This window comes from Silurus meridionalis, chromosome 23 (assembly GCF_014805685.1).
Source record: "Silurus meridionalis isolate SWU-2019-XX chromosome 23, ASM1480568v1, whole genome shotgun sequence".
Lineage (NCBI taxonomy): Eukaryota > Metazoa > Chordata > Actinopteri > Siluriformes > Siluridae > Silurus > Silurus meridionalis.
This window is the reverse complement of record NC_060906.1, coordinates 6454255-6467790: the sequence shown is the minus strand read 5'-3', so window position 1 is coordinate 6467790 and position 13536 is coordinate 6454255. Positions and strand designations below refer to the sequence as shown.

The following is a 13536-nucleotide window of genomic DNA, read 5'->3' as shown; positions in this document are numbered from 1 at the left end:
TACTTTTGTATGAAAATTTGGACATGTGCTAATACGATCATCTCTTCTGCAATCACACACAATTTTCTTTGAACTTTTTTCAAGTGAATCTGCATTTCCACAAGGGAAGACTACATTCCCAGTTTGTCAGAACTCAGAACCTCTCTCTGAGCGGACACATCACAGGTGGATTCTCTGGTGAATTCCCTGTGTAACACACATTCCAAAGAGCTCATAGAAGGTGGTCACTCAATCACAAGCAAGATGATCAAGCACAAAGAATTTCAAAATGTTCTCATATTTATACCCTGATGCCACATTTCTTTTGTGGAATTTTTCCTTCTTGACAATTTACCCTTATTTCTTTAGATCTTTTTGCCCTTCTTACAATTTACAGTTCCAGTTATCTCCCAACCTTCCTAAGATTCCATATATGGACTTCCTGTTTCCCTCAGTTACGCTTATTTTCGGCCTAGCTCTTTTAGTTTTTTTATTATTATTTGTATAAAACCCTCTTATTCGTCAGGTTTTCCCGATTTTATTCTCATCCTCCGTGGTTGAGAATAACCGTCGTTCCAGATCGGCTCTTAGAAGCATTCTCCGTAGACGGTATCGCCAATTTCTTCTCCTCTCTCTAGCAACAATTCATTGAGCGGTTCTCTCCCCCAACTGTTCCAGATAACCCCTCCCTTCCTCCTCATATCGTGCAGTGTACTTTTACACATAATATGGGCACACAGACCTCGCCTGACCTCGCTGCTGTTTTCCTTTCCTTTTACCTTCATAAACCTGCATCGACTCTTCTTTCTCTCTCCCCACATTCCACATCTTCTCCCTATCCTGCATACTGGGCTCCTACTGATGATTCTCCAACTTCCCCTGTTCTACCTCCTATTGCTGTATTTTCTTATGTGTATTATCCTCCCATACCTTCTCCTAAATCCCCTAGACCTTTATTGCTCTCCCATGCCTTCTCCAGTTTCTAAGACCTATGAGTTCTTTTCCACCAATAAACCTACTTAATCTGCCTCATATGTGGTTGTTTATTTTTCATCAGCACATTCATGACATCAGTCAGGCCCTATCCTACTTTATGTGTCAGTATTAGACTATCAGTTTACTTTTTACTTCTAGTAAATGGGTGAGTATAATTAAAATATTGGCTAAATAGGTTTGATTAATCTATTAATGTTAAACGTACAGTATCTAATAAGTTTTGTACTAATTATAAGCAAAATATGTTGGATGTTCGACAAGTTCCAACTGAATAGGTGTACATATTTTACCATTTACGATCAAGGTAAAAAGAACTGAGCCTCGTCGTCATCGCTTTACTCAACTGATCTCTTGGTTATGCTAACATCGCTGTTGAAATCCTCACTGATTACTTCAGTTTTTTTGAAGGGCGTGGTTGTTGTAGTTCTTTCTTCCGCTAGTCCAGCTTTCCGCTAGTCTTCCGCTAGTCTTCAGCTTTCTGTTATCAAAACGTTTCTCTCACGGATTGTACCACAGAAGTAAAACCGATTTTATTTTTTAGTTATAGAAAAGTGCAAGTTAAACAATACTTTAAAAAACAAAACAAATAAAGGGCTCGGTTAGGGCCAGTTTCTAACAATGCATTTGAAGCCTACTGCTTAATAGCCAAGAAAGCGATTTAACTGGGAACGTTTGGTGTACAGGTGCTGGAGTCTCATGCAAAATGTGAGAAATATCTACAGTAACTGCTGTAAAGGGTCTCTAGCAAACAACAGATATGAGCCAGTTATGCTAATATCTGCTCCACCACCACAAGTCGAGACCCACAGAGCAGCTCCACAACCCCAGTGAGAGAAGACCTTGGTATCACCTTTGGATCAGAGACAACACTAAGAGCGAAGGTGCTCTGGGTTCTTCACATGGTGACCAGACAATAGTCCAGTAATGCGAATTAAGAAATTGTTTCAGACGATGTTTTCAGACTGACATCGCTAAATCATTCAAGGTGCAGGAACGATAAAACTACCTACATTATGCAATTCAGACTAACAGATTTTTTTTATTGTATTTAGTGGGTTGTTCTGTATTTTTCATATTGCTCTTAGTTGTTATGGTGTCTACCTCCCTTTGCTATAACTGTGCTAGGTGGCTATTTTGCAAGAAATAATTCAATTGTGTTTAATTAAACTTAACTTGTATAAAATCAATAACAGTATAAAAGAATAAACCTTGAGAAGAGCCATGGTGAAAAGGAAAAGACTGATTGGAAGCTTTCACATATAATGCATGCTTACCATTTCTTGGTTAATTTTTAACACCAACAGAAATGACCAAATATGTCTAAATGAACATTAATAAAAATGTTAAGTTTGTTTGTTTTTTCTGGAGTATGTTCACCACCGTGACCTAAGGAGACTGTAAAAGTCTGCATGCCCTTAGTCCTTGTGCAACTCTTGGGCCAAATTGACCTGAAAGAAGAAATGAAACAAAGGTTGTTGTTTTTTTCCCAGGAAAGTTATTTAGTTTTGACTCAACACCTTATCCTAACCCTAATTTCAACCTCTAACCTTAACCCTTTACACTAAACTTAATCTCTTACCCTAATCCTCAAAATTAATCCCTTATCCTAACGCAACCTTGTACAGTCCCTGACAAAAGTCTTGTCGCTTGTGTACAAATTGACCTGAAGTGCCGCTGAAATATATTTCTAATCAAGATTTTTTTTTTTTTATAAGAAATGGCTCATTTTAATCCCAACAGTTTTTGTAATAATGTTTCAGTGCAAAACAAAACTGTCAAAAAGTATTGGTAAGCTTGGTAAAGCCCATTGAGTCAATTTTTGCAAAGACATAAGTGTTGTCGCCTTGTCATATGAGCTTCACCTGTGACTAATAATGGATCAATTAGGTCTCAGGTGTGTATAAAAAGAACCCCAGTAAACTAGACCTTCACATCAACTGCAACTAGACCTCTGCAAACATGCCTAAGATTCACCCTGAGACTAAAGTTTTGATTATCAAGAGGCTGAAGACCAGATCCACTGCTGATGTGGCAGACACCTTCAATGTGTCTCAGCATCAAGTACAGAGGATAAAAAAAAAAAATTTGAAGAGACTGGAGAGGTTTTTTGACAAGCCCAGGTCGGGCAGACCCCGCAAGACAACTGCTCGAGAGACCGTTTGTTGGCTAAAAAATCCAAGGCCAGCCCATTTTCCACTGCAGCAGAGCTCCACGAGACCTGGTCACCTGAAGTCCCTGTGTCAACCAGAACAGTTTGTCGGATTCTGTCTCGAAATGGCCTCCATGGTCGAATCAGTGCCCAGAAGCCAGCACTAAACAAAAGACAATTGAAAACCGTGTGGCATTTGCCAAGGCCCACAGCCTGCTAAAAGGATGGACGCTGGAAAAGTGGCAGAAGGTGGATTTTTCAGATGAATCTTCTGTTGAATTACACCACAGTCGCCACAAATATTGCAGGAGACCTACTGGAGCCCGCATGGATCCGAGATTCACCCAAAAAAAAGGTGAAGTTTTGTGGCGGAAAAATCATAGTCTGTGGTTACATCCAGTATGGGGGTGTGCGGGAGATCTGCAGGGTGGAAGGCAACATCAATAGTCTAAAATACCAAGAAATCTTAGCTACCTCTTATATTCCCAACCATAAAAGAGGCCAAATTCTGCAGCAGGATGGTGCTCCATCGCATACTTCCATCTCCACATCAAAGTTCCTCAAGGCGAAGAAGATCAAGATGCTCCAGGATTGGCCAGCCCAGTCACCAGACATGAACATCATTAAACATATGTGGGGTAGAATGAAAGAAAAAGTATGGAAGATGAAACCAAAGAATATTGATGAACTCTGGGAGGCATGCCAGACTGCTTTCTTTGCTATTCCTGATGACTTCATCAATAAATTGTATGAATCCTTGCCAAACCGCATGGATGCAGTCCTTCAAGCTCATGGAAGTCATACAAGATATTAAATTTGGATCTCACAGCACCACTACTTAATTTGCTGACATATTTTTGTATTTGCAGTAAATTTGTTCAATTTCTGTATAGGCGACAAAACTTTTGTCTTGCCAAAATTTGACCTTTCTGTCTTGATTAAATTAAAAATCTTTTTTTTCAGTGAAACTAATTTATTTCAGTGCATTAAACATCAATTGGGAGGGTTTTAGCTTTTCATATGTTTCATATGTCATATGTAGCTTTTCATTTATTTCTAACACCAATTGATTAATTAAAAGTCAGGTTAATAGCAGGTGTTTCTACAAAATAAATAAGCGACAAGACTTTTGTCAGGGACTGTACTTCTTAAACTCCCACTAGCCCCTAACATTAATCCCTTATCTAAACCATAACCCCAACCAATAATCTGCCACAAATCATTACAAGTCAATTCTTAACCCCTAATCTTATACCCTAACTCCTAGCCTTAGCTCCAATTCCAACACTTTAACCCCTAACCCTGTATCCCAACTCCTAGCCTTAACCCCAATCCCAAACCCTCCAACCCTATATCCAACTCCTAGCCTTAACCCCTATCCCAAACCTTAACCCTCTAAACCTATATCCCAACTCCTAGCCTTAACCTAACATTATGATCAACTGCCTGCTATTGTCTTGTGCCGCTTTTGCTGCTAAAACAGTTCTGACTATTTGAGCATTAACAGCATGTACTTCTTCAGCAATGTCAGCTACAGGAGCTTGTCTGTTGGATCGGACCACACGGACCAGCCTTCACTCCACACGTGTATCAATGAGCCACGATCCTGTCGCTGGTTCACCACTGTTCCTTCCTTGGAGCACTTTTGATAAATACTGACCACCAGAGACCAGGAACATCCCACAAGAGCTGCAGCTTTGGAGATGCTCTGACCCAGTTGTCTTTTTGATTAAATTAAAAGACAATTAATCTTATTAAAAATGATTTGTGAAAGGTTGGAGATTGTGGTTAAGGTTAGGGGACAGTTCAAAGGTTTAAGGGTCAGGTTAGGATGAGGGATTAAGATAAAGGTTTTAAGTTTAGGTGTTAATATTAGGGAAACTGGTTAAAGTTAGTGTAAGATATCCTTGATCACTAGTCCTAGATTAGGTTGACCCAGAACACTCAGTTCTTGTCTATATCCTCTCTTTATATGCTTACGCTGTGAGAAAAGCCAAACTGTTGCCTTTTGGTATGGCTAATCCACGCTTTGTTGCTTCTGCTAAACAAATAACATGACCAGATTTGGAGTTATCATCGTTAACCGTTTTTATGTTCTCACAGTATGGTAATATGTATCTTGTTGCCATTAGTAGTTATAATAATTCTGCTGTATGCTTCTAGAATAACCTTTTTGTATGTTTCTGTTGGCCATACCCTGAACTATCCTTTTTGTGGCATGTGTTACTTTGCTCATACACACAAAGTGGTTCCTTTATTTCTGCTTTAGGCTTATCTTTTGCAGGCCCAACATGACCTTGTGGGATTGTCTCACACACACACACACACACACACACACACACACACACACACACACACACACACACCTGGCAGCCCACCCCCTTTCTCTCCATCTCTTTGGAAGTATATCCACCATTGAGACAATAAACTTTGGAACTTTTCTCTGAAAGCCGATTCGTGTGTTTCATTGAGACTTCCCCGTATACGTAGGAGAGCAGAGATCGAGACGGAAATGCTGAATTAAGGGGTATCCTGTCCAGGGGACAGAAGGCAATCCTGCCCAAGCGGCAGAGGATAAAACATTCCTTACAGTTAGCATAAGGAGTTAAGGTCAGGGGACGTTTAAAAGGTAGAGAGTTAGGATAAGGCATTAAGCAATGTGATAAAGGGTTATGGTTTGAGGTTGGGGTTAGTGGTAAAGGGTTAGGGGTAAAATTAGCGTATAGAGTTAAAATTAGGGATCAAATTTATGGTTAGAATTTTTGATTGGGGTTAAGGGAAAAGGATTACGTTTAGAGGTTAGGTTTAAATTAAGGGTCAAGATTAAGGGTTGCGTTAAAGGGTAAGGAGCAGAGTTGGGGTAGGAATCTGTTGGGGTAAGAATCTGAGATTAGGATTAGTGTTTGAGGTTAGGGGTTAAGGTTACGATTTGCAGTTATATGACTTGGGTTAGGGATTGGTGTTGGGATAAGGAGTTGATTCAGAGCTAAAGGTTAGAGGTACAAATTGTGAAAGGACAAATGTTAGACTTTATAGCTTAAGAATTAAACTGAAAGAGCAATTAAAAGCTGTTTCGATAATGTAGCCTTCTCTAATCTGCTCATCTGTTTTCTGAGTAGAGAGAGAGAGAACTTTTTCCTTAAAAAAACATCTTACCCAGTGGTGGGCGGTCAGGGCCAGCAAAGCCTTCTCTGCTGGCCTAAACACTATCAGAAGCACTGAACTACTTTTACAACCTAAATTCTAATATTTGTTCAATTAAATTGTATTAAATTATTCCCAACAGTTTATTCTTTTCCTTTCATAGCGTTTCTCTTGGCTTCACTGCTTCCAGTACGTGTATGTAGATGTTAGATTTTTTGTTCAATGAGATTTTAGCCTTTATGCGATGCTATGTCAAGCTAATCTGCACAGGGCCTGTTCTGCTGGCATTTTTTTTTACCAGTTTTTCACCAGTTTTTTTACCAGTCTGTTTTACCAGTTTTTTACCAGTCTGTTCTGCTGGCCTGCTGGCTTTACCAGGGTCTGTTCTGCTTGCCTTTTTTACCAGTCTGCTTATGAATTAACTCTGTTTCTTTAACCAATCAGACATCAGATTTGCTAGCTGGCCCAGATTAGCGTCACCTTTTTTTTCCGTCCTCTGATTGGTTTGTCAGAGGAAAGCTGTTACAGCCAAGTTTGACTGGCAAAACACGTTCGACTGCTCTGCACATGTGAATATATTTGAGTTACACTTTTTTTAATGCCTACGGAGAAAGAGAAATTGGTCTTGGACATACTTAAAAATCCATTTTCAAGAAAAGCTAGACATCATAAGGAGAGGTCGGCAAACTCCAAAGCTAGTTAGCTTAACATCTCACTGGAACGGTCTGTTGTCCCCCCATGCTTTAAACAGTCCACTATTGTTTCTGTCCCGAAGAAACCCAAACCCGCCTGCCGCTCCCTGAAAGCAAACACAGAGAGAATGAGGAGGAGCTTCTTCCCGCAGGCCATTCGGAGTTTGAACCAGGATACACCCAGGATCTAGAACTGGTTCACTCTCTCCATCGTCACACTTTTTCTCTGCACATATTTTTCTTTTCGACACTTTAATCTCTGGACTGTCAATTTAACAATTTAACTCTGGACTGGCACAGCACTTTGCACTTTATACTTTATACCACACCACACCGCACACGGTCACTTTAAGGACAATCACATCAACCACCTTAAATTTGTACTGTTTTACTATTTACTGTCATAAGCATACGATGTATATATACCTTTTTTTTCTCATATATATTTTTATATATTTTATATAGTTTATACATTATTTTTCTGCCTTCTTTTTTTTTGGTTTATTTTTCTCCCCATCCTATTTCCTCATGCCAGACCGTCGTAAAAAGCATTTCACTGCACATCGTATCTTGTATGTATGTGTATGTGACAAATAAAATTTGATTTGATTTGATCGTCATCAAACATGGCAACATACAAAATACAATCAATTCAAGAATCAATCCTAAAACAAAGTAGTGTTCAACACTCGTAAACAAATTCTTAAACTTCTCAAAAAAACTTTGTTCTGCAGTTACTTCATGTTGATGTCGAAAGGCTTCAGTGATGTTTCTCAGTGCTTGTTCGATATGTCTATAAGTAGTATTATCAAGTATACGTAACAGTCTCCTCTCTGAATAAGGTAATCAAGAGAATAAGAAAAATAAAATAAAAACATAAGAAAAAAAGTATAATTACAACTATGCCCATATAGTTTAAAATTTAGACCTAGAGCTGTTATCAGGGTAAGCTAAACAAAACAGTCAAGTGAGTTACAGTAGATTTTCACCCCGGAGGTGGCCCCCTTTCTACTATAAAGAAAGTATCTTTCCATTTGCTCTCAGCTGTTACAGCCCTGAGTACGCATTTAGGTAGGTTTCTTAGGTAGGGATGCTGTTTTGATCCTGCTTGTATGTATCCACTGTGGCTGATAATCAGTCAGAACTCCAGTCCTAAATACAACTAAGGAAGAAATGCCAGTGCGTCCCCTGACCCATGGAGTCGGGAAAGGCCGACTCATTAGAATTTCAAAAGGTGACAGTTTAGTAGTTGAAGATGGGGTAATTCTCATTTCTGTGAGTACTGAGGGGAGAACAACAGTCCAATTTCGACCTGTGTCAATGCAGGCTTTAGTAACACGTTCCTTAATGGTTCTGTTTTTCTCTCTACCACTCCAGCTGACTGTGGGTGATAGGGAATATTAAAATACCAATCAATTGCTAAGCTTTTAGCCAAAGGTTGTGTTACTTTTGAAGCGAAAGGTGTGCCATTATCACTTTTATTCACTTGCAATTACACTAGGAATACCAAACCTAGAGAGGTTCTCTTTCGTTAATATTTTTACAACTGTATCTCTGTCGTGCATAACCAACAGGTATCTCAAATTTCCTTCAGGTGGCATATGTGTGAAATCTATGTAGGTGTAGCGGCTTCAGGAAGTAAGTGCAGTATGTTGTAAAGGTCAAAGTATTGGTTGGTTTTGGCACAAGTAATCATGAATCCAAAGCATTTCACTGCATGTCGTACCCTGTATGTATGTGTATGTGACAAATAAAATTTGATTTGATTTGATTTGATTTGAACAGTTGCTTGGTTGTTTTAGCTACATCAGCAATACAGTATAATGCGTTTATAGCCTGTATGACTTTAGCTATGCTAATGTGTGACGTCCCATGGTAATGTTCACCAACACTATTAAAGCTAGTTTGCGAAGACCAAATTTCCTATCTACATCTCTAATGATTACGCATAAAGGTGAAAGGGCTTAGCATAGTTTGGAAGACCTAAAGCTGAAGCAGACTGTATAGCCTTCTTGAGGGCAATAAAACTGTAAATCATTTCATTAATCCACAGAATGCGATGTGATGGAGCACTCGAACTTTGTGATCAATAGCACTACACAAAACTTTATAATACTGTGCGCAGTGAGGGATCCATGCTTGGCAGTAGTTCATCAGTCCCAAGAACCTCTGCATCTGTTTTACAGTCTGAAGTTCTAATCACAAGCTGTACTCTGTCCTGTGGTATCTTACGTTGGCCTTCTGAGATCACATGGGCCAGATATAAGACATTTCGCTTCACCCACTGTAGTTTCTGGTATGAAGCTTTAAATCCAGCTTGAGCCAAGACATTGCAGACAACCACTGATGCTTTGTGGCAGTCCTGCTAGGTCAGTCCTGTGACAAGGATGTCATCTGCGTATTGAAGGATGCAGGTTGTTTCTGGCAGGTGGATATAGGCCAAAGTTCTGTGCACTACAGCAGAGAATATGGCTGGCGAGTCAACAAAACCCTGAGGAAGACAGGTCCAGGTGAATTGATGTCTCCTATAGGTAAATGTAAAAATCAGCTGTGTCTTTGAGGCCAAAGGGACACCGAAAAAGGCAAAACAATGATTAATCACAGAATAAAATCTGTAAGTTGGTATAGAGTTAACAGTGGTAGCTACATCGGGCACCAAAGGAGCTAATAAAATAACTATTTTAATAATCTCTCGTAAATCTTTTTTTAGCCTCCAGCATTTTTTATCAGCCTTCAAGAAGGGATTATTCGGTGTGTTATAAGGTGAATGTGTCTTGACCAAATTGTCAATAACCGGAGCAATGCCAAAATTCTTCTCTTTTGACAATGGTTATTGTTTAAAAAAAAACGAATGGTGTTTTTCATGAGTGCATGATACGGTTTTACCTGGCTTAAACCTACCTTACTTAACTGGGTTACCTTCACCTAAATTTGGTTCCTCATTCAGGACGTCTGTACTACCATGGAAGAAATCTTCTGGATGTGACTGTGGCTCAGTTGTGAGCAGGAGGACAAAAGGCAAAGACAGTGAAACACTGGTTTTCAAAAAAAACAGAATCTCAATTCCCATTTTATGCATCATAGTTTGGAATTATTGTAAAGCTATGATAAAAATTTGTACCAGTCAGTGTCACCCAGAGGTGGGAAGTAACGGAGTACAAATACTTCGTTACTGTACTTAAGTAGATTTTTCTGGTATCAGTACTTTACTCCACTATTTATTTTTCGGACAACTTTTTACTTTTACTCATTCAATTTTTACACAAATATTAGTACTTTTTACTTCTTACATTTTCAAACCAGCCTCGTTACTTTTAGTATTATTTCTTCTCATTGAGCGCCGTTTCCAGCTTATCATCCTATCATTGTGCAGCTTTTTCACCATGCCACTGGTGTATTATTTACTGGCTATCAGACATAGACTAATGATAGCAGAGCTAACAATGAGCAGCATGTCTACAAAAGGAATGGCTAATGTTAATTTAGAGGGAGTCACCGATGTTAAAATAACTAACAACGAGGACATTCCTGAACACCCATGGCCATATATGAGGGAAATGTTTGAAATAATCTGTGTCAAAAAGGATTCCTGGCGAATGCGTTGCAAATTGTGTCAACCCAAAAAACACGAAGTGCTGGCTTTCAAGAATTCGCCATCAAATTTGAGAAAGAACATACAGGTAATCTAACGTTTTATTGTTATCTTTCTTGTCATGAGAAATTTTAATGTTTTCAGTAATAATAGTGTTTGCAATGTCTGTAATAGCATACATTTAGCATACATTTTTATGAGTGCACATTTCGGACATGTGTTTGCTTGATTAGTGAATGTTAGTTAACTTTGCTAACTATACATTTGTAATGTTAGCTAGCTGTTATTTTTATTGGAATATTAATTAACTTAATTAACCATCATTATATCACCCCCGGGTGCATAATGTTTACTTTTAGGGAACTGTAATTCTGTTAGTTGAATTAATTTTCTTATGTCCTATTTGTCTGTTTCTTGAATCTACTTGTCACTTCTAGAGAAAGCACACCTATCACTTGGAGAGATATACCCAGATCACTTCAACTGCTCTAAAAAGAAGAGCGTCAGATGAAGGCCCCTCCAGATGAAGGCCCCACCAAGAGGGTCTCACAGCACAGCGTAGATGAAGCTATTGTAAACTTTGTCATTCAGGGTCTACATCCACTAAGTGTTGTTGAACAGGATGGTTTTAAATCCCTTGTGCATCTCTTACAACCAAGTGTTGGAGTAATGTCTCAAGGCACTGTAAAAAACAAAGTTCAAAAGGCAACACATGAAATGAAGAACAACCTGAAAGCAGCCATGAGTGAAATTGAGTTCATTGCAACCACCACTGACTGCTGGACAGCACACCGACAGCTTAATAGGTGTCACAGCACACTGGATAGATCCAGAAACTCTACAGAGATGTTATGCTGCCCTAGCATGTAAACAACTAAAAGGCACACATTATTTTTCTGCACTTGCAGGTGCCATGTATGAAATTCACACTAAGTTTAACATCTGTGACAAGATTGTTTACACAACAACTGACAATGGCTCCAATTTTCTAAAAGCAATTAGAATCTATGGTGAGCTTGAAGAAAATAATAATCTAGAAACTGTGGAAGGGGCCAGGCAAAGTCAAGAAAAAGAGAGAGTGGTGATGATGATGATGATGATGATGACGACTATGAAGAGGAGAAAAACAATGAGGGTGTTGAGTTTGTTGAAGCTGGAACAATGTTGGACCAAGATGATGGCCTGGAATATCAATTGCCTAAACACCATCGCTGTGCCTGCCACCTCCTGAATCTGGGGTCTACAGTTGATGTCTTGGAAGCCAATTTCAATTCAGCTTACAAACATCTGTCCCGCTCAGCATTTGCAAAGTGTTTAAGTCTGTGGCATAAAAGTGCAAGATCCACCACAGCTGCTGAGATAATCAAAGAAAACTGCAAACTTCAGCTGTTGAGGCCAAATGACACTAGGTGGAATTCCCTTTTTCTAGCTGTGGAGAGGATTGTGAGAATTGTGAGGGAACAAGGAGAAAGAGCCATTACAGCTGTCTGCAGTGCATTAAAAATTCCCATGTAAGTACCACGTAATTTTCAGAACTTAGCCTATTGGTTGTAGTATGATTAATACATTATTTATGAATGGATCTTTGACAGTTATGGAAAAGATTTAAACAGACTTACAATAAATACATTTCTAAAATAAGGAATAATGTAAAATAATACTATAAAACAATATTTCTACTGTGTATGAGTTTTTTTAATTATATGAAGTAAACTTTAATTTATTACTCACACACAGTATAAATGATATAGTACCACTCATTAACATTACAAAACAATATATTTGTTTTAACTTGCAACAAAGCATGACATTCTTTTTATTTATTCATTTTTTGACAGATTCACTTCTGCTGAGCTTGCATTTCTGGAAGAATATGCAAAGACAATGAGCCCATTTGCAAAAGCACTCAGTGTTCTTCAGGGAGAGACCAATGTGCAAATGGGGTGGTTGGTACCTACAGTAACACCTCTAAATACAAAGCTTCAGCACATTCGCATTTCCTCCAGGTTCTGTGCGCCTTTGGTTGATGCTCTTCTAGCAGGAATCGAAAAACGTTTTGGACAGATGCTTGTTGATCCAGAGCTAATCACTGCTGCGATTCTACTCCCCAAATTTACGACGTGCTGGACAAGCGATGAATGTGTCCTGAAACTTGGTAAGCTTTGAACAGTTTACTTTATGCTTTACTGCTGAAGATAACAAAAGACATTTTGGCAAAAAAAACCCCAAAAACATAGTGAGCATATGTTTTTCATGCAGGAGTGGGCAAAATGATTTTAACTAACCATCTTGGCATTAAAAAAATCCTTATTGGTTTTGTATTCTCCATAGGTCTTGACTATATTAAAAGCCACCTGTAACAACAAATGTAAGTGCATAAAAGTAAAACCTCTAAGTTTTTACTAAATCATAAATGAATACTAAAGTTTTTCTCTGCAGTCTGCCACTTGTCATTGAGTCTTAACACTCCGCTTCCAGCCTCAGCTGCCTGCGAGCGAATGTTCAGTACTGCAGGACTGATTTTTACACCAAAAAGAGCATGTATGGATTCCAAGAACTTTGAAAATCAACTGCTTCTCAAGCTAAACAAAGACTTTTGTTAATAAGGTTATGGCTTAATGCCAAGTTTATAAAACTTGAGGCTAAAAAGAAGGCTCTCATTGTTTGTTGTGTATGCCTTGCCTTAAAATTCCTTGCCCCAGTTTTTGGAGTGGCTAAAGTTTTTTCCCCTACAGTTTTGTTTATGTTTATATAAGGGATGCTGCCACATGGTGCTATTTTGTTTTAATAATATGTTCGTAATGTTCTTAATTTCCGTAATATGTAACTGTTATCTGAAATCTGATTCAGTCAGAGTTCTATAGTTTCTATATGCTGTAAAACTGCTATAGAGGTAGTATAAAGTATAAATGAATAATTTTTATTCTCAAAATTTTTCTGTTTCAATTTCAATAAAATGCACAGGTTAACTCACCTTAATTTTG

At 38.6% G+C, this 13536-nt stretch overlaps 1 long non-coding RNA gene across 1 annotated transcript; it reads left to right on the top strand.

Moving 5' to 3' along the window:
- Positions 1–11690: 11690 nt before the first annotated feature.
- Positions 11691–13271, top strand: LOC124377400. The gene is made up of 4 exons (XR_006924096.1): positions 11691–12063; positions 12391–12707; positions 12884–12920; positions 13031–13271. It is a non-coding gene; the product is annotated as an uncharacterized LOC124377400 (long non-coding RNA).
- Positions 13272–13536: the final 265 nt, after the last annotated feature.